Source organism: Coffea eugenioides, chromosome 3 (assembly GCF_003713205.1).
Source record: "Coffea eugenioides isolate CCC68of chromosome 3, Ceug_1.0, whole genome shotgun sequence".
Taxonomy (NCBI): domain Eukaryota; kingdom Viridiplantae; phylum Streptophyta; class Magnoliopsida; order Gentianales; family Rubiaceae; genus Coffea; species Coffea eugenioides.
Window position 1 is genome coordinate 10,963,908 of NC_040037.1, and position 20,531 is coordinate 10,984,438.

Below are 20,531 nucleotides of genomic sequence, written 5' to 3' on the forward strand. Positions count from 1 at the left end.
CTTTGTTGGTTCCCTTGATCCTTCCATCCAAAATTCGGGTGATTACGCCATCCTGGATTATAAGTATTGGAGTATGGATTGTTTTGGGGTGGACGATTGTAATTGTTGAGATATTGAACCTGTTCACTGCTAGAACACATAAAATCATCATGATCTCCGCCGCAAGTGGTACAACATGCAACAACTACTCCTTGATTAGAACTAGAACCAACTTGCCTATTAAGTATCTTAACCACATTATCCATTTTTGCACTTAACATATTTAAGGTATCTACTTCGAGCATACCTGCAGTTCTCCTTGTATTACCTCTTTCGTTTGCCCATTGGTAGTTGTTAGCAGCCATTTTTTCAATCAATTGTTGAGCTTCCTCAGCTGTCTTTCCCATCAATGCTCCTCCCGCTGCCGCATCTACATACGTCTTTGTTGGATAGGTGAGACCATTGTAAAATGTTTGGACTACTAGCCAATCAAGTAGACCATGATGAGGACATTTTCGTTGCAATTTCCGATAGCGCTCCCAAGCTTTATACAATGTCTCTCCTTCCTGTTGAGAGAAACTAGTTATATCCATTCTGAGTTTAGCAATTTTTTCAGGTGGAAAGAATTTATTAAGAAAAGCCTTAGCTAATTCATCCCAAGTTATCAAAGTATTTGGAGGCTGAGATTGTAACCAAACATTGGCCTTGTCCTTTAGTGAAAATGGAAATAATCGAAGTTTAATTGCATCATCACTAACACCATTAAATTTAATTGTATCACATATTTCAAGAAATGTTGACAAGTGAGAATTTGGATCTTCGGTAGCATTACCTCCATATTGAGACCATTTGAATAAATGATGGTTTAATCTCAAAATTATTGGCGTTTATCGTTGGCCTTACAATGCTAGTTTGAGAACCTTGTGTTCCCGGTAAAGCAAAATCTCGTAGGATTCGCCTATTTGGGTCATTTTCCGTCATTTCTTCCTCAAATGGCAATTCTATCAAGATTTCTTCTATCGGCCGCCAAACCTCTTGTTCCTCTTAATGCAATGTATTCCTCCTTTGTCTTCGTAGTGTTCTTTCAATTTCAGGATCGAAATATGCAACTTCTCGATTTGATCGGTGCATACACTACAAACAAAAACAAGAGAGATTTTTGCAGATTTAATTCAACAACTTGAATAAAAATAATGAAAATATCTAAATTAATAGAGATGATTAGACCCTAATATTGCCGCTTCCCGGCAACGGCGCCAAAAACTTGACGGGTTTTTTATATCAATGCAAGTTTAAATCCGATTTTACACCCGTTGGACTGCAAGTATACAGGTCGCAATTGTAGTACAAGGTGTGTATCGGGTCGATCCCACGAGGAGCAAATTAACCAATTATTAGGTCCTTATTTTCTCTATTATTTAGACTATTGAATGAATTTGAGCAAAGAAATGTAATGCAAATGTCTATAAATCTGATTTGCAATTCTATTTTAACAAATGCTAAATGCAAATGGAGAAATTTCACTCAAGGAAAAATCTAGGGATGTAGATTTCACTTATGGCATAAACAACACAAATGAATGGATTTACTTCTTGTTATTATTTTTGTTTAACCAGAGATTCATTTCTAAAATTACCAAGTCTCATTTTCATGTTGAAATGGCCTAGAGCAATATAGTTTTCCCTATTTTCATGGTGAAATACTACTACTACTCTGTTTTATTTCATGAAATGCTAAATAATCCACCTAAGTGTATCTCTATTTTCATGAACATACAACTCAAGCTCTACTCACGTGTTTCCATTATTATTATCAATTTTCATTGCATAATAACAACTATAAACATGCTATTGGTGATCAATCAATAACAAGTAATCACAGCTACACAAGTAGACAAGTTAATACAAGATATAACAAGTGTAAATCACATTCAATTCATATTATTTAGCCATAAGTTTCATCTACTCCCTAGATAAAGAAAATTAGCTACTCATGAATGATTTAACAATCAAACTCACAAGTTTATTAATAAAAAACATCATCAAGTACAAGTACAAGAAAGATAAAAGAAAGCTTAGCCAATTGAAGGTGAAGCTCTCCAATTCCTGCTATGCTCTTGCACAATATGATTACAAGTAAAAATTCCAAATACTTCTCCAAGAACTCTTAGCTAGAGAGAAAAATGTTACAAGAAGGAAAACTAGCTACGTATGGTCATCTCTTCACCTCTCCCCTGTGTTTCTGCATAAAAAGTGGTAGAAAGTCTACTCTTCTCTCTTCATAATTTTCTCCACTCAGATTTTGTAGAAAGAAGTCAAAGATATGATGTTTTCTTTTGTCTACACTTATTTGGTCTTCTCTTTTGTTGCAGAAGCATGTGCCACCGATTTCTGTCCCTCAAAATAGCTAGAAAAATTGTGAGAAAGGTAAAGAAAAATGGTTGTGCAACTTGCTGAGGAGAGAGACAGATCCGAGGGTTGAATATTGATCCGAGCTCGAATCAGTGGATCCGAGGACTTCCCATGATGGATCCGAGGTCGGATCGTTCTGACCTCAGATACGCTCCTCCAGAAGTACAGACGAGGGTTCAGATCTCCCCTTATTCTCACAGATCCGAGCTCGGATCCGTGCTGGTATTTTCCAATTTTTCATTTCTTTTCCTTTTTCTTCATTTTTGCTCCTAATTTCTTGTGTAGTTTATCCTCTGGACAATCCTTACACTTCTTTCAGCTCGTGCATGAATTTCATACATCGATATCCTTCACAATTTCACAAAATTAACGCATTAATTCACTCATTTATCAAGTTTTGAACACTTAAATAATATTTAAGCAATTATCACCAAAAGAGTTCAAATATGGCTTTAATCTTCTCAAAACATACCAAAAGTTCATGCCAAATTTGTACAAAATGTACGTTAAATATTCACTTATCAAAAGAAATTTAAAAATCGTCAGTAATTGATAATCTTCTTTATGGGATCGACTCTGAATACCCTATACTTAATCACGACTCGTATACTTGCAGAAAATCGTATGTGGGATATTTTAAATATTATAAATGTAAAATTGATTGTGGAATGAGCTTATTATTATATGTATATCCCACGCACGTCAAGTTTTTAGCGCCATTGCCGAGAAAGATTTGTTCAATATCGGTGCTAAGAGCAACTTTATTAATTTAGACAATTTTACTTCTTGTTGTTGTTATTGTTGTGTCTAGTGTCTTATTTATTGTATTTAGTGACTTGTTGAGTCTTTATTTGTATGTTTTTATATGTGTCGGGAAACGCTTGTTGGGAAGCAACCCAATGTTGGGAAGCGCTTGTTGGGAAGCAACCCAATATTTTTGTCATTTATGTTAATTTTATGTGATCTTATGTTTAAATTATGTGTTTGAGTTATCTTGTTGTTTTTCTAGGTTCGGAGAAATATGATAAGTGCATATTTTACGTGTTTTAAATGTATTTTATTAGTTAGTTTTGGTGTGTTTTAATTAGTTTTATAGCTAATTAATTAAGATTCCAGTGAATATATGCATTTTATGGTTTAAGTGGTAAAAATTAAATTTCTTTGAATTTTTCTAGTGAAAACTTCATGTTTTTGTAGGTTTGAGAATTCAATCATCAAATGGAATGTATTGAGAAGATAATTGGATAATTGATGATGGATTAAAGTGATAAAAAGAGAATATGAAATGCAAGCAAGAACAAAAGAAGCAAGATTTCACAGCTTTGACACATTTTAGTATTTCAGAAATATCTTGAGTTACAAGTATCGGATTGAGGTGATTATTGAACCATTTTGAAATTAAAAGATAGTATACATTTAGTATGAAAACATCGAAGTCCATTTTGTTATTTTCAAAGTCAAAAAGTCAAAATACAGAAGTGTATTTTCATTGTCGAAAGCTGAAATAGAGTTCTGACCAGTCGAGGGTATTTTGGTCATTTCTTAGTCTATGGAGCTCCAAATTGGATGATTCTTGATGCATTGGAAGCTAACTCAAAGGGCTACAACTTTCATGTTTTACGCAAGAACTAGTTCAACCTCGAACATCAAGAAAATATCAGTTAAATTTGGACAAAAAACAGAGCAAGTAAATCCGAGTTCGGATGTGTACTAAACACTCGAATAAACTTCTGTAATCAGAGGCTACATCCCAGATGAGGATCCGAGCTCTGATCCCCATGTTATAGGCCTCGGATCCTAATGTGCAGTGAACACAAAAATGAAAAAAAATGAGATCCGAGGAGTATTTTGAGCAATCCGACCTCGGATCTTGCCCTCGGATCCCCAATTGCCGCTCTGTAACTTACTATGCAACTTGTGCTCTATTCAATCAAGCTTTTAGACCAATTTATCTGCAAGAAATCTGGTTGGAACTAAGCAAGCAAGTATAGAGAATTCAAGACGCATCTTTTGGTGATTCCCAGGAGCAATTTACATCAACTTTAATAACTCACCATAAGCTTGAATTCCTCTATAAATAGAGGCCTTGGAAAACATTTTCACAACTTTGAAAAGCTAAAGAAACTAATCAAAAATTTAGTCTTTACTAGAATTTTCTTAGTTCATTAGTTTAGTTTAGTAGTTTAGTATAGAGTAGTATAGTTTTTATCCACTCTTGTATATTGGCTAGATTAGGATGAAGATGGAGATGAAGAATGAGGGGTTGAAACTCATGTGACAAGGGTTATCTCTTCTTCAACTCTTTATCTTTTGTATTGGATTCTTAAGTATGGTTAATATGCAAGTTTTGGATTTGTGTTTTAATATGGAGTTCTAAGTTTATGCCTAGAGTTATGAATGAACTTGCTATATCTTATTAGTGATATTTACTTGGTTATTTGATGATGTTATTTTTCGCAAGTTATTTATCGCTTTTGCTTATCTAATCATTATTAACTGGCTACTAATTATGATAATTTTAAGGTATTAAATTTGCAATGAAAATTAGAATTTAGCACTAGTTCAAGGTAGTGATAAACCTAGGGAGTACACTCACGAAAGTAGATGTGTACCTTTGTGGCTTTAGTGACTTGTTTCATGTAATTTTATAGAAGAAATGAGCTTGTAACTAGTTTCATAACCACGAAAGTAGGTATGAATTAACTATAAGTATAGTTGGTATACTGGCGAAAGCTGTATCATGAATATTAGGAAATTATGCCATAACTGGTCAAGATAATAACATTCGATTAACCGGTAATTTCATTTGCAAGAGTAGTTAGGAATGCTATATCTCTAGGAGATTTCTATTATTATTTTTATTACTTTTATCTCATGTTTATATTGTAGATTTAATATCCAGTACTTGTGACAGTCTAAATAATAAATAAATTCGAAAAACATCAGTAATTGACAGTCTTCCTTATGGGATCGACCATTAATACTCTATACTCGCTCACGACCTATATTGATGTGAAACCCCGATCTAGACAACCAAAACACCATGGCTTAGGCAGCGGAAATTTGACCCAACTAATCCCTAGAAGTCACGAAGAATTTTGATATTATCTCAACCCGTAACTACTCGAATTAACGAACCAAATTGGAGGTAATAGAACGCCACAATCAAGGAGATACTCGATTGATAAGTTTGGGTGAATAACTTGAGAAGATTCTCAAGTATTCAAAGAAAACTCTCTTGCCAAAGAGAAAGTGAAAACTCACTAATTGTATTTAATAGCCAAAAAACTGATCCCAAAACAAAGAGGAAGTGGGGCTATTTATAGCCCTTACAAGCATTAACCCTAATCCAAAAATTGACCAAACTACCCTACATACTTAAGGAAGATTTTGGGCCTCACTTACTAACAAATGGGCCGCAATTAAACTAGCTTAATTACCTAGACTTTCTAAAGCGAGAAATAACCAAAATCAACGAGGAAAATCAAGTATTCGTGCAATCAACTGGTCTTCACTTGAATCTTCCAATTCCCCATGTGCTTGAATGGGCCTTGGTCTTTATATTCTCATCATTCCCCTCCTCTTAAAGGCGATTTGTCCCCAAATCATGACTCTCTTACAAAACAAAAGTGATGAGAGCATGTGTATAGTCACCAAGCAGCCTGCATGTCGCCTTCTTAAGCGAAGAATGATCATGACATCCTTGTGTGGAACAAGGACAACTCGTGGTGGTGGTAGATACATGTTGCGGACAGCAAGATTTCCATGACAATGGTCACACAAGCGACGTCTCAACCCTATGGGTGGATCGTGAGCGGACGCCCGGTGAACCAAGGTTTGGTTGGGCTGCGAGTTGTACGCATCAAGACGTGCAAACACTGCATCAAAGGCCAATGTAACTCGACTAGTGTTGGTTGGAATTACTTGACCAGCACTCTCTTCGCAGATCTCTATGGTTGCGGGTATTGCACACTGCAAGATGAAGGATATCTGACCACGAACAACCTGCACAAATGAAAACACGTTAAACACCACCAAGGTGGAACGATCCAGCTCCCAGTGCCCGATGTTGTCCTCAGGCTTAGCGAGCAGGATCAATGTTCGCCCTTTCTTTTCCTTGCCTTCTAATCGATCCAACTCCCATTCCCTCTGTAAAACATTTTGGTCCTCTCGAACTTGTGTAGGTGAGAGTGGAACAAGTATGATCCTTATCCCTTTATGCATGAACGAGTATTTGTTGGAATGACCTTCATAAGTAACCTCGCGATCAAATTGCCAAGGTCTTCCAAGAATAAGATGGGCAGCTTGCATAGGAACCACGTCACACACCAACTCATCCTCATATCTCCCAATGTTAAACTTCACAGAAACCTGCTTGGACACTCGCACTTCGCCGCAATCACTAAACCATTGAAGCTTATATGGTGTAGGGTGATCTTGGACAGGTAGGTGTAACTTCTTGACAAATAAGGAACTGGCGACATTGGTACAACTTCCTCCGTCGATAATCAAGCTACACACTTTCCCGTTAACTAGACATCGGGTATAGAAGATGTTGGTACGCTGCTCTTCTTCATTTGTGCGTTGAGCACTCAATGCCAACCTTGTAACAAGGCCTAGTCCAACTGGTTGGTCAGGGGCAATTATCTCTTCTTCCTCAACCAATGGTGGCATGCCTTCATACTCATCCTCCTCATCCGTTAGCACTTCACCACTTGGAAGCATGAGCATGGTCCTTCGGTTTGGGCATTGGGACGCGATGTGACCGAAACCTTGACACTTAAAGCACTTAGTGTCGCGGTTTCTAGGTTTAGATGCCCCTAGATCAACCTTAAATTCGGCCCTTTGGGTCGGTTTTGAAGATGACGAACCAGGCACCCATGCTCCATTCGAAACCCCACTTGCCTTAGCGGACTTTTGCTCGCTCGTGTGGGTAATCTCGCCTTTATACTGCGGAGTTCTCCAATTTCCAGATTGGGCGTTGGAGCTTTGATGGGGGATACCCCTCCTCTTGAGCCTTCTTTCCACCTTGATAGCTTTGTCCAATAATTCATCCATGTCAAGGTAATGTTGGAGCTCCACAACATCTGCAATTTCAGCGTGTAGTCCTCTCAAGAAACGTGCCATGGTTGCTTCTATATCCTCCCGAACATCAGCCCGCAGCATGGCCATCTCCATCTCCTTGAAGTAATCCTCAACCGTCATACTACCTTGGGTGAGAGTTTGCAATTTATGGTGCAAATCCCTGTGGTAATACGCTGGTATGAAGCGCTTCCTCATGATCCTTTTGAGTTCTTCCCAGGTGCGAATGAGTGGTGCTTCATTTCTCCTTTGTCTGGTGCGAATCTGATCCCACCAAACGGCTGCGTATTCAGTGAACTCAATGGTTGCCAACTTTACTTTTTGGGACTCTGAGTAGTGGTTGCAGTCAAAGAGCATCTCAATCTTCCTCTCCCATTCCAAATATGCTTCAGGGTCCGACTTGCCTGGGAAGGTAGGAATTTTGAGTTTGATTCCCTTTAGTTCATCATCCCCTTGATTAGGGATGCGTTTATAATTCCGGAATCGGTTTCCATCTGCCATGTCCTCCTCATTGTTCGAATCACCTAACTCCTCCACGTATGGTTGTCTCTTGGAGGCATTCTTGCCTAGGGTTGATTGCTCCACCTTATCCTCCAGTGTATCAATTCTCTGAGCCATGCGATCAATGGCGCCTGTTAATGCTTCAAGAACATGTTTCATGTCATAAGGGTCACTTGTCGCATGAGTTTGAGACATGTTTATAGAGTACCTGCAAGGCTCAACAAACAGTTAGTAGAAACTGCCTCACTCACTCCCTTAGTGTATCACTCACCCTCGTGTATGTCACTCAAAGCGCTCCAATGGACTTACCAAACACCTTTACCTGTTGGGTTAGGTAGTTTGAGAAATGCTGCTCAAGCCCAAATAATTGTCACCAACTTCTTCCTCAAGAGTAATCACGGAGATGTAGGAGAAAGTGTAGGGAAGTGTTCCTAAAAGCTAGGAGAAAATATAGGAGAAAGTGTAGGAGAGTGTTCCTAAAATCTAGGAAGAGAATATAGGAGAGTTTCCTAAAGTGGATGAGAGAATATAGGAGAGTTTGCTAAAGTGGATGAGAGAATATAGGAAAGGTCCTAAAAATGTATGGGAGACTTTAGGAAAGTTTCCAAAAGAAATGGATAAGAGAGTTTAGGAAAGTTTCCTAAAAAATGGATGAGAGTTTAGGAAAGTTTCCTAAAAAGGTAGGAGAGAGAGTGTCCAAGTGAGTACAAAGAGTTATCCAAGTGCTTTACTTAGTTTCCTAATTGATTTTGGAAACAAGTTAGTTTTTGGAAACCTTTTGAAAATCCTCTTCCTCTTGAACAACTTTTGGTAACCTTCTTGAAACAACTTTTGGTAACCTTCTTGAAACAACTTTTGGTAACCTTCTTGAAACAACCTTTGGTAATCTTCTTGAAACAACTTTTGGTAACTTCCAAATTCTACTCCAAGAAAGATTGCACAAATCAGATTTGGTTCTCTATTCAAAACAATTCGGTTGCCCCTTTCTTTCCTTTCCTTTTTTTTTTCTCTTGCCAACCAATTCCTCTTTTCTTTCTTCTTTTTTTTGACTACAACTATCAACCACGACACAAAACAAGGAAGTCCACAAATAATAACTACCAAGAACTCCAAGATCTTTCAAGAACTTTCAAGGAAGTTGTCAGGAACTTCAGAAATTTCAAGATTGTGATCAAGAATGCAAGAAGCTCAAGATTATTGTAAGTTCTCTTCAAGATTCACAAAATTCCAACAAGTTTTGCCAAAATTCAGATTTGAAAACCAAGTAAACAAGTTGGATAACACAAACAACAAGGCTGGACAGATTTGTATTCGGATGAACAGTAACTATGAACAGTGTCGGTGAACAGTAACGATGAACAGTGTTGGTGTGAACAGTACGGTGAACAGTGACAGTAATAATTTTTTTTTTGGTTCTAAACAAACGAACAGATTGGGATAAACATATATGACTCGAAATAAACGAAAAAAAAAAAGATATAACCTGGTGGTTGTCGACTAGCTCTGGTACCAACTGATGTGAAACCCCGATCTAGACAACCAAAACACCATGGCTTAGGCAGCGGAAATTTGACCCAACTAATCCCTAGAAGTCACGAACAATTTTGATATTATCTCAACCCGTAACTACTCGAATTAACGAACCAAATTGGAGGTAGTAGAACGCCACAATCAAGGAGATACTCGATTGATAAGTTCGGGTGAATAACTTGAGAAGATTCTCAAGTATTCAAAGGAAACTCTCTTGCCAAAGAGAAAGTGAAAACTCACTAATTGTATTTAATAGCCAAAAACTGATCCCAAAACAAAGAGGAAGTGGGGCTATTTATAGCCCTTACAAGCATTAACCCTAATCCAAAAATTGACCAAACTACCCTACATACTTAAGGAAGATTTTGGGCCTCACTTACTAACAAATGGGCCGCAATTAAACTAGCTTAATTACCTAGACTTTCTAAAGCGAGAAATAACCAAAATCAACGAGGAAAATCAAATAATCCTACTAAACTCAAGTATTCGTGCAATCAACTGGTCTTCACTTGAATCTTCCAATTCCCCATGTGCTTGAATGGGCCTTGGTCTTTATATTCTCATCATATATACTTGCAGAAAAATCGCATGTAGGGTATATAAAATTGGTAAATGTAAAGTTTGACTGTGGAATGAGTTCAATTGTTATATGTATTCCCCGCACTCGTCAAAATAGAAGCAAAAGTGACCAAATGAGGTGAAAAAGACGAAGTTCGATCAAGGAACTCGACCCCTCAATTTGAGTAAATATTGTTTTTGATTCATTAAAAAGGAGTAAAATATATGTTTTGATCATTTTACATGTGTGTGCATTGGTTATTGTGACAAAAGAATGATCTAGAATATATTTTGAGCAATTGAGGTACAGAGTGTAATTTTTAGAAAGTTAAAAATTTCTACAAAAATTTGCAGAAAAAAATGCGAGCTCAGGAAACAGGACTTTATGTCGCGTATTCAAGAACTTGCATATTGAGTTCTACATGATTAAAGCAGAATACATGGCCTTGATATTATGGATGAACTTGCTATATCATGCTAGTAATGTTTACTTGGTTATTTGATGATATTATTTTGAGCAAGTTATTTATCACTTTTGCTTATCTAATCATGATTAACCGGCCAATAATTGTGATAATCTTAAGGTGTTAAATTTGCAATGAAAATTGGGATTTAACACTAGTTCAAGGAATTGATAAACCTAGAGAGTACACTTACGAGAGTAGAAGTGCACCTATGTGGCTTTAGTGACTTGTTTCATGTAATTTCATAGAAAAAATGAACTTGTAGTTAATTTCATAACCGCGAGAGTATGGTTTAGGTACAAGTATAGTTGATTCATTGCGATAATAGGTTTCACATACATTAAAAAATTACTTCATAACTAGCCAAGATAATAGCATTCACTTAGCTAGTAACTTCATTTGTAGGAGTAGTAAGGAATTTCATATCTTTAGGGGCTTTTTATTGTTACTTTTATTACTTTTATTTCATATTTGTAGCATAGATTGCATTTGTGATAGTCTAAATAATAAAGGAGTTCAAAAATCATTAGTAATTGATAATTTTCTCTGTGCGATCGATCCTGAATACCCTATATTCAATCACGACTCGTATACTTGTGAAAAATTGAGTGTGGGGTATTTAGGATGTTATAAATGTAAAATATGACTATGGAATGAGTTTATTATTATATGTATACCGCGCTCGTCAACTTTCTTTGAAGCATCTTTGGGTTGTATTGTTGCTCAACATCATGTTGGAACCCACAAAAGCATTGAAGGAATCAAACTTAGGGACCATGCATTACAAACCCCAGTTTGAGTTCGACTAGAGGAGGTTGATTAAGGACTTACAGCTTGGGGCTGATTGATATTCTTGATTGAGTCAAGTTTTGGCCAAAGCTTTAGCCATTTGTTACTTGTTCCATTAATCGTTTGTTTAATTTGCGTAGACAATAAAAATGACCAGCTCATGTTGAGTTTTGGTTAGCTAGATTGTTAGGGTTGAGTCCAAATTCTGCCAACTAGATGTTTGTTGGGCCATGAGTCTTGTTAGTTTATAGATGAAATAATCAGCCAGTTTGTTTGATTGATGGGTCAAGTAGTTAATTTAGTTAAACTAGGATGAAGTGCAGTAATCTTAGTTCCATTTGGATTAGTCTAAGTTGGATTGGTGCCTATAAATAGGCAAGTCTTTTCTTTGTAATAGGAAGTCGAAAATTCCCAACAAATAACATTGAGGGTGAAAATTTTCTTGGCTTCTTGTAAGCTTTCTTTGAATTTCTTAAAGCTGTCCTAAATGTTCATTCGATATATCAATAAAAAATCGCACTTGATTGTAATATCGTTCTACCCAAACTTGATTCATCTTATGCTATCCAAGATCAAATTAGGTTTTCTGCTTCCAATCTTGGATACCACCAATTCTAGATCATGTGGTTCGTCATGTCACAAATTGCATTTGAAATAGGGCGTGAGTCGTATCAGCGTCACAATATTCTTGCCTTTTCTGTGAACTTTTTGAGTATCAACAAAAGTGATATTAGCATAAAATATTGGTTAAAAATTGGAGTGGCGTATTTTTCTTTCTCTTTAAGAGCATGGATAAGATGTGTTTTAAGTGATGAGCAACGATCCTGACCAAAGTTTCTTCAAACTACCTTGATTTTAGTACATTGTAAACAAATGTTTTAAGTAATACAGTGATTCACAATAAGGATATCTTCACTAGATCTATTGAGTGCAATTGAGCAATAAAATTACTAAATTTTCCAGCCTATTAACGCAATAACGTTTTAAGTAAAAACAAAACCTAATTGAAAATGTTCAATGAAAATGTCCCTTCAGTCATAATGTACTTCCAAGTTTGGTTATGACATATTTCAACAGATTCTCTAAATGCGTGAGAGGTTTACATAGAATTTCACCCGGTATCTAGCACAAATTGCCATCATCAAATCTATTTTAAAATAACTTTTGTAGATTTTTTTATATTTCTAAATTCAGAAAGGTACAAATTAAACAACAAGAGCCAGAGGTGCAAATTTTTGAGCAAAGAATAGGAAATGCCTTTACCTTTGGTGTTTCTAAAAGTAAAGGGCAATAAACATATTATAAATGATCATTTTTTCAAGATATGGAAGAATAAATGATTTAAAATGGATTTATGCCTCCTCTATGAAATTTTGAGTATCAATAAAAGTGATATATGCATTAAAACATGGTCTAGAATTAGAGCAACATATTTTTCTTTCTTTCTTAAAAGGAGGAAGTAAGATGTTTGAAGTGAGAAACAACCTTTATCAGAGTTTCTTCAACTTTCTTGATCCTATGTGCATTATAAAAAAAATTTTAAGTTATACAATTACTATCTCTACTCAAAAATATTATATCCACTCTATATCTTTCTCAATATCTTTCCTAGTGATGCGAGTAGAATTAATTTGTAAGGTACACTTCTACCAACAAAACTGCACCGTTAAATAAAAAAATCCATCTGTGTTTGAGTTAGTGTCCTTGTACTAGTATGTCAAAGGTGTACTTATACGAACAAATATGCATCATTAAATAAATAAAAACAGCCGTCTACTGACTTCACTCTCCTATTCAACCGAAGCCAAAAAAAGTAGGAAGTCTCCTAATTGGCCCGTTTCCTATTTTTACTAAACTACCTTTTCCAATTCAAATCTAACAATCAGCTAATGGAATATTTGCAGTCCTACGTTGTACTTCCAATTGGCAATTGGTGTCTCGCGCTTGTCCCGCATTTTCTGGACATGTTAAGGTCTGACTTGACGCGCCTATGCCAAATAGTAATTGTAGTGGAGAATTTGCACGTTTTTATCCCATTTTGTTCCAACTCCCCGCAATCAATACAAATTTTCAAAAGTGAGTAGAATCCGTCAATTAATGCACACTTGGTAATATAATAGGAGGGATTTAATTACAAAATAAATGACACAATTACGACTTATCAATTCCCCCCACACCTAAATTATGCTTGTCCTCAAGCATGAGAACAACAAACAAACACCAATTCCAGACAATGGTTATTGCTCCATCTACCTTATTGCCGAGTTATCAAGAAAAACACATATCAAGCATCAATGGTCAAGATCCAAGAAACATCACCCTGGTTAGCTTCTAAATCGCAGACTCCTCCAATTTAGGGCTAACTATTCTAAGAAAAAGGAATGATCGATCAACATTTATCAACAAATGATCCAACTATTAACCAAAATATCAACATTAAATCCACAAATCGGGGAGCTGGCTTTAATCACATATTGACACAATCTTCACTTTTATCACGCTTTTCTATTTTTCTATTTTTTCAGTTTTAATAGTAATAATAGACTTAGTGTCTAGCCATTAGAGTCTTTTGACGCGAACTCCAATATTTGCCAGATGATGGAGCCCGGTTACTCAGCTCCTATCGCTACGCGACCACGTACTCATAGCAATTACTACCGTTTGACGCGAGAATTGATACTTTAGTTGAAGATCCCCGGTTATTCAGTAGTAACAACTAGCGGAGTACAATCAACTCTTATTTACAACCAGATAACACAATAACTCAAAATATCACAAAGAAAATAGCAGCAGCTAGCCTTATTTTTCAAATATGGAGAACTAAAGTTAATAACTGGATCAATTCACATGAAAATGCCAACAATCATTCCCAATGCCTAGAAAAGTTAACCAAAAATTAGAAGAGCCAAACAATCACCGATATTCACCAAAGAGATGATCTTGGACTCAACCATATTAACTAGATATACTTTTATTACTAAAACTTGGCAATAGCAGAATTAGAGTCAACAATCCAACATCAAACCTTGGTATTCACATGAGAGCTAATCACTAAAAAGAAACAAAGAGAATGAACGAAAGATAAACAAATAACAAACTAAAAAAAAAAGAAAAAACATCTAAAAACTAAAAACTAGAAATACTAGCATCACAGCTGTCCAATCCCCCCGCCCCACACTTAAATCCGACATTGTCCCTAATGGAGAGTAGAAAACAAGTAAAGCGAAGAGGACAACGAAACTTCCCTCGTGAGTGGCTAACAGGTAGGCGGGAACGGTGCAGGGAAACCGATGTGATAGAAGTACGCGGCCAAGTTCTGAGACATCTCAACTCAATTCAACTAGCAAATGCAAAACTCTGTCCACCCAAAATCTCAACAAAGTCTCCAATTAGACAGTGAATATCTCAACTTAAAATCGCCAATTCAGCAATAGCAGTTTAGAAATTTGACAATAACCACATAATTACAAGTTCTTCCTTTTCAATCAGGCAGCTAACCAATTATGAATAACAAATGCTAGTCAAAATACCCCAACCAGTACCACTGGTGCACCCCACAGTAATGAAACGAGTCAATCGGCCACAGAATCTAAATCACTGGTAAACCCAACAGCACCAGACAATACCAAAAAGAAATTGGAAAGCGATTGTCAAGTACCTCCAACGTAGACAATGGCCAAACAATATCTCCGAGAGAGAATGATGGTTATCAAGAGAAGGAGACAGAGGTAGTGGCGCGCGACCCGTGACTGCGGAGGCGTCGAGAGGCAGAGAGAAGAGTGAATCCAACAATCAAACCCAGCAACTTATGCTTCAATTAATCAGGTGGGAGTTAAGAAGAGTGAATACCTCTACCATTGTGTGAAAGAGGGGGATGCGAGGGAAGGGAGAAATACGGACAGTCGCGAGGCGAGGAATGGCGGCGAATAGCAGCAGTGCGAGAGGTGGCGAAAGTGGAAGGTCGCGACGTGCAGCAGTGGTTGGTTGCAACAAGGAGAGAGAGGGAGAGCGAGGTGGTGGCACGGCGCACGACGGTGGAAACGTTGGCTTCGGACAGTGGCGGTGCGGGAGGTGGATGTGCGCGGAGAAGAGACAGAGGGGTAATGGGGTGGCGTCCATGCCGCCTGGCGACGGCGAGATCGACAGTGGCGGCAGCGTTGTTCGTCGATTGCGGAGAGGGGCGGCGAGCGTAGGTGCGAAGCGAAGAGGCGGCGACAGCTCTAGTTTGAGTCGCGACCAAAAGAGAACCAGGGAAGAAGAAGGAAAGAAGAGAGAAAGAAAGAAAAAGAAAGGAGATGGAGAAAGAAAAAAAAAGAAAAAAAAGAAATAGTTTTGGATTTTTTTTGTAAATTTAAAAAGTTGTAATTTGAAAATTAGAAGCTATAGTTAAACGGAAATTTTTTTTAATTAAAAAATTTAATTTTTTTATCATTAACAAAATTTATTTTTGAAATTCAAAATTAGAGATTAAAAGAAAATCAAAATTTTCTTCAAGGTTTCAATACTTACCTTTCCCACGAACATGACGCGGGCACATCATGAGGGTAAGAACCCTTCTGACGCAGAGCTCTCCATGTGACTCGACGCGGGCACGTCATGAGGGTGGAAACCCTCCTGACCAATATCAAGAAGTTGCACCTTGCCACGCGTCCAGTTGACGCAGGTGCGTCAAGTCAGAGAGATACCTATGCATCATCAAAAACGAAAATGGAAACCAGAAATCTGTCAAACTCAAGAAAAATATATTTAAACTATCAAACAAAACTGAACAAATAACTAAAAGAAATTGGGTTGCCTCCCAATGAGTGTCTTTCTTTAATGTTTTTGACTAGACGTTAAACACCACTCTTCAATTTGGATGTAATTTAATTTTTCTTGTAATCGGTGGCCCTCCTCCGGGATCTAAATAGTCATTGAGTGCAGCCTTCTTTCTTAATTTTCTATTCATTTTTACTTCATAAATTACTTTCATCCCCTGATACTTGTTCGCAGCAATTTTGAATTTATCGCTACAAACAAACTCAAAAAATTCTTGTACAGAGGGATTAATAGCATGAATAGTAAATATAGAGTGAGAATCAATAGGATGTTTTATTGTATCAAAAATATTAAAGTGGACTATTTCTCCATCAAATTTCATTGTGAAAGTACCCTTACTAACATTAATCTTAATTTGGGCAGTACTTAAGAATGACCTTTATAATATAATGGGTGATGGATTTAGAACACTTCCATCATCCATGTAAAGCACATAAAATTTAGTAGGAAAAATTAATCCATCTACTTGCACTAAAACATCCTCAACTACCCCATCCGGATAAGCAAATGTACTATCAGCCAATTGAATTATTATCTATGTTTCTTTTAAAGGTCCTAAATTTAGGGAATCATAGATTGATTTAAGTATCACATTAATAGAAGCCCTTAAATCTAGCATGGCATTTTTAATTTTAGAATGTCCAATCTTACAGGGGATAGTAAATATATCTGGATTTTCGCATTTAGGTGGTAGTTTCCTTTGTAAAATCGCTGAAACGTTTTCACCTACCACAATATGCTCATCCCCCCTCAACTTCTTCTTGTTGATGCACAAGTTCTTCAAGAATTTCATGTACTTTGGCACTTGTTTGATTGTATCTAGTAGGGGAATGTTGATCTCTACCTTGCGAAATACCTCCAATATCTCTTTCTCCTTGTCCTGCTTCTTCGAGCTCTCTAACCTGCTAGGAAAAAAAGGTGGATTAGTTTTAATTTCAATGATTGGGTCAGGGAGTACCACTAGATTTTTACGATTTTTGTCCTCCTCCTTAAGTTCTTTCTCGATCTTTTCCTCATCCTTGTCTTTTGGAGTAACAAGTTCAGGCCCTTGAATCTCTTTCCCATTCCTGAAGGTCATTGCACTTACATTCTTCAGGTTTAGTTCAGGTTGAGATGGCAATTTTTCGTAAACTTGGGATTCCAGGCGATTAATTGCTATCGCCATCTGACTCATTTGACTTTGCATTGCTTGCATCTGTTCCAATTAATTCCTAATACTTTGTAGATCAGAATCTGTCTTTTGTTGATTAGTAATTAATTGCTTCATCATCTCCTCTATAGACGGACTTGAGTTTGAAGGGGGTGGTGGCGAGTGAGGTTAATACTATTGTTGATACCCTTGCGGCCTATTTGGTGCGAAATTTGATTGCCTATTTCCTCCATAACTGAAGTTAAGATGATCTCTCCAACCCGGATTGTACGTATTCGAGTACGGGTCATATTGTTTTTTTGGCGCAGGCGCGTGACCAGCCATGTTCACTTGCTCCGCATTTTCTTCTTGAATCATTGGGCACATCTCTGTAGAATGACCCATAACAGTGCAAATCCCACACACTTTGGCTTGTGATACAGTTCCTACAGCCAATTACCTAACAAACGATGTTAACTCAGTCAATTGTTGCTGGATAGAAGATGTCTCTATCTCATTCACTTTGTGTGTCAGGACATCCCCCATCGTACCAAACTGCTGCGAATTCTCAGCCATTCCTTCAATTAGTTCCCACGTTTCTCGAGAAGTTTTGTTCACGAATATCCCTCCACTTGCAGTATCAATTATACTCCCGTTTCTGAAAAGTAGCCCCTCGTAAAAATATTAGATGAGCAATTGCTCACTTATACGCAGGAAAATATTTGTTTAAAAATTTTTTCTTCAGTTGATTTCATGTGGTGATGCTACCTGGTGGAAGGTAGTACAACCAATCTTTTATGGAATCCTTCAAGGAGAAGGGGAATGCCCTCATTTTTATCTGTTCTTCTGTAATTCTCGGGGGTTTCATGCTATTGCAAACGACATCAAACTCTTGCAAGTGCTTGTAAGACTCCTCACCTAGAAACCATAAAAAGATGGTAAGAGATGAATTAGACTAAATTTTAATTCAAAACACGTGTTATCATTTAAATGCAAAAAAGTAATGCATAAGGGCTGCTGATTTAAATCAGGTGCAGCCAACTCCCTTAGTGTTTGTGCATTAGCCATAGTCACTTCTTCTCGATCCGAATCACTCGAAGTATCACCAAACGGACTTGTTACTTCAACTTCCAGATCAAGTCTATGAGATGCAACACTAGATTGCTCCTCTCTGAGCTGTCTAGTCTCTTTTCGCGTTCTCCGCGCAGTCTTCTCTACCTCAGGGTCAAAAATCAATTCACCTGTACGAGAAGAAAGAGCCATACACTAGAAAAATATTAGAAAATTAAAACAAAAATGAATTTAAAAAGAAACAAATACTAACGTCAGTCCCTGGCAACGGCGCCAAAAATTGACAGGTGTCGAACCTGTGCAATAATAAAAAATAAACCAAGTTGCTAATTAAAATAATCAAAACCCGATTCTAAGTATTGGAATAGGGACTTTAGGTGTGCAATGGGTTACTTGATTCACCCTGTTCCCGAAGAGTTTGCTTAATACAATATATCCGAATGGGATGGCTCATTCACAAATAATTATTGATTTGTAAATAGGGCAAGTAAGGTCGTATTCTCAGGGATTGGAAATATTTGTCTCTTTTTGACGTTCAAAGTGACAATGGGGCATTTTTTATAGCAATGGCAATGAGTAAACGATTTGAATAAAAATAAATAACCAATAAAAGATTAAATGACAAATTACTAAAATCAGAGTAATAATAACTAAAGGTCTAGCCAAGAAATAATTTCAGTAATAGTTCACCTAATTGATCATCCATGCAAAAGGCAATTTCAATTATTTTACTAATAAATAGGTTATAACTGCCAAATAAGCGATGACAGTCAACCCCTCTTTACTGTGTCGGTGATTAAGGTACGCCCGTTAATCATTGCTCTAATTGAAAAATAATCTTAGGTACGCCCGTAAGATTTAATTTCCCAATTGCCTTACGTATTAGAGGAGCCCTATTCTAACCAAATAATGCACTACCAGGGTTATTTTAGATTAGCCAGCGTATTTCACTGACACAAACCCAATCATGCCAGTTGTCACTATATAATTACGGATTTAACGCTCTAATTGACATCAAGTTGCTAAATTGATTCAACGTCCGGGCCCAAGATATTTAATTAACAAAACAACCATAAACATTACAAACAGAAAATATGCAAATACCAGTAAATAAGATGAATAAATAAAATTAATTCGATCTCACAAATTTTAGATGAACCAAAATCTCTATTGTTCCTTGACTAGAAGAAGGGATTTAGTTCATCCCTGATGAGGAAAACCCACGCGAAATTGTAAAAGTAATTGTTGCGTACATTGCCTCTCAATTGAGAGTAGCAATCCGATGGAATAAGTCACAAGAATAATATGCCAAAAGTCAAAATCCAAAGTAGTCAAGAATGTCTGCTACTTTTTCTCCAATTCCCCTCTATTTCCTACCTAATTGTCCACTCCTATACGGTTATGACAGGTGTCGAGTCTGTACAATAATAATTACTTACTCAAGAGAAATACAGATTTTGTATATAGCGGTGAGTAGGGTCGAATCCACAGGGACTGGGGATAATTTGTTTCTTCTAAAGTTCAAAGTATGTGGGGTTTTAGGATTAAATGCTAACGAGCTAAATAAATCACATGCAAAAAAATAATAATAATTAATTGACAGAAATAAATGGGAAAAATCTAGCCAAGGGTACACTTCAGAAATGGTTCATGCACTGATTATCGATTCACAGATAATTCCACATTTATTAATAGATTGGTTATAACTGTCATACACGCGATAAACAATCAACCTTTCCTTAATTTCTCGATAGTTAAGGTACGACCGTTAACTATTTCTCTAACCCAGAAACAACCCTAGGTACGACCGTAGGATTTAATTGCTAGATTGCATTAAGAATTAGAAATGCTCAATCCTAACTAACAAACACGCTACGAGGGTTTATTTAAGTTAGATCGTATGTTTCCCTGACATAAACCCAATTACGCCAGTTGCTACTGGGATAAAGATAACGAACAATTACGGATTCAATTACCCCTATTTAGTAAAATAGCCTATATGAATAATTAATTATTGCGCACTAATCAATCATACACAAGAGTTATAACAATTAAAAGCAGGAATCATATAAATACCAATAAATGAGGAAACGATTAAAATAAATTCGATCTCACAGTAATTACAGAACCAAATTTTCAGTTGTCCCTTGACTAGAATTAAGAAGCTAGTTCATCTTCATGGATGAAATTCCATGCAAA

At 36.8% G+C, this 20,531-nt stretch overlaps 1 non-coding gene across 1 annotated transcript; it reads left to right on the forward strand.

The window, feature by feature from the left end:
- Nucleotides 1-474: 474 nt before the first annotated feature.
- LOC113767248 lies at nucleotides 475-581 on the forward strand. The gene has a single exon (XR_003467964.1). It is a non-coding gene; the product is annotated as a small nucleolar RNA R71 (small nucleolar RNA).
- Nucleotides 582-20,531: the final 19,950 nt, after the last annotated feature.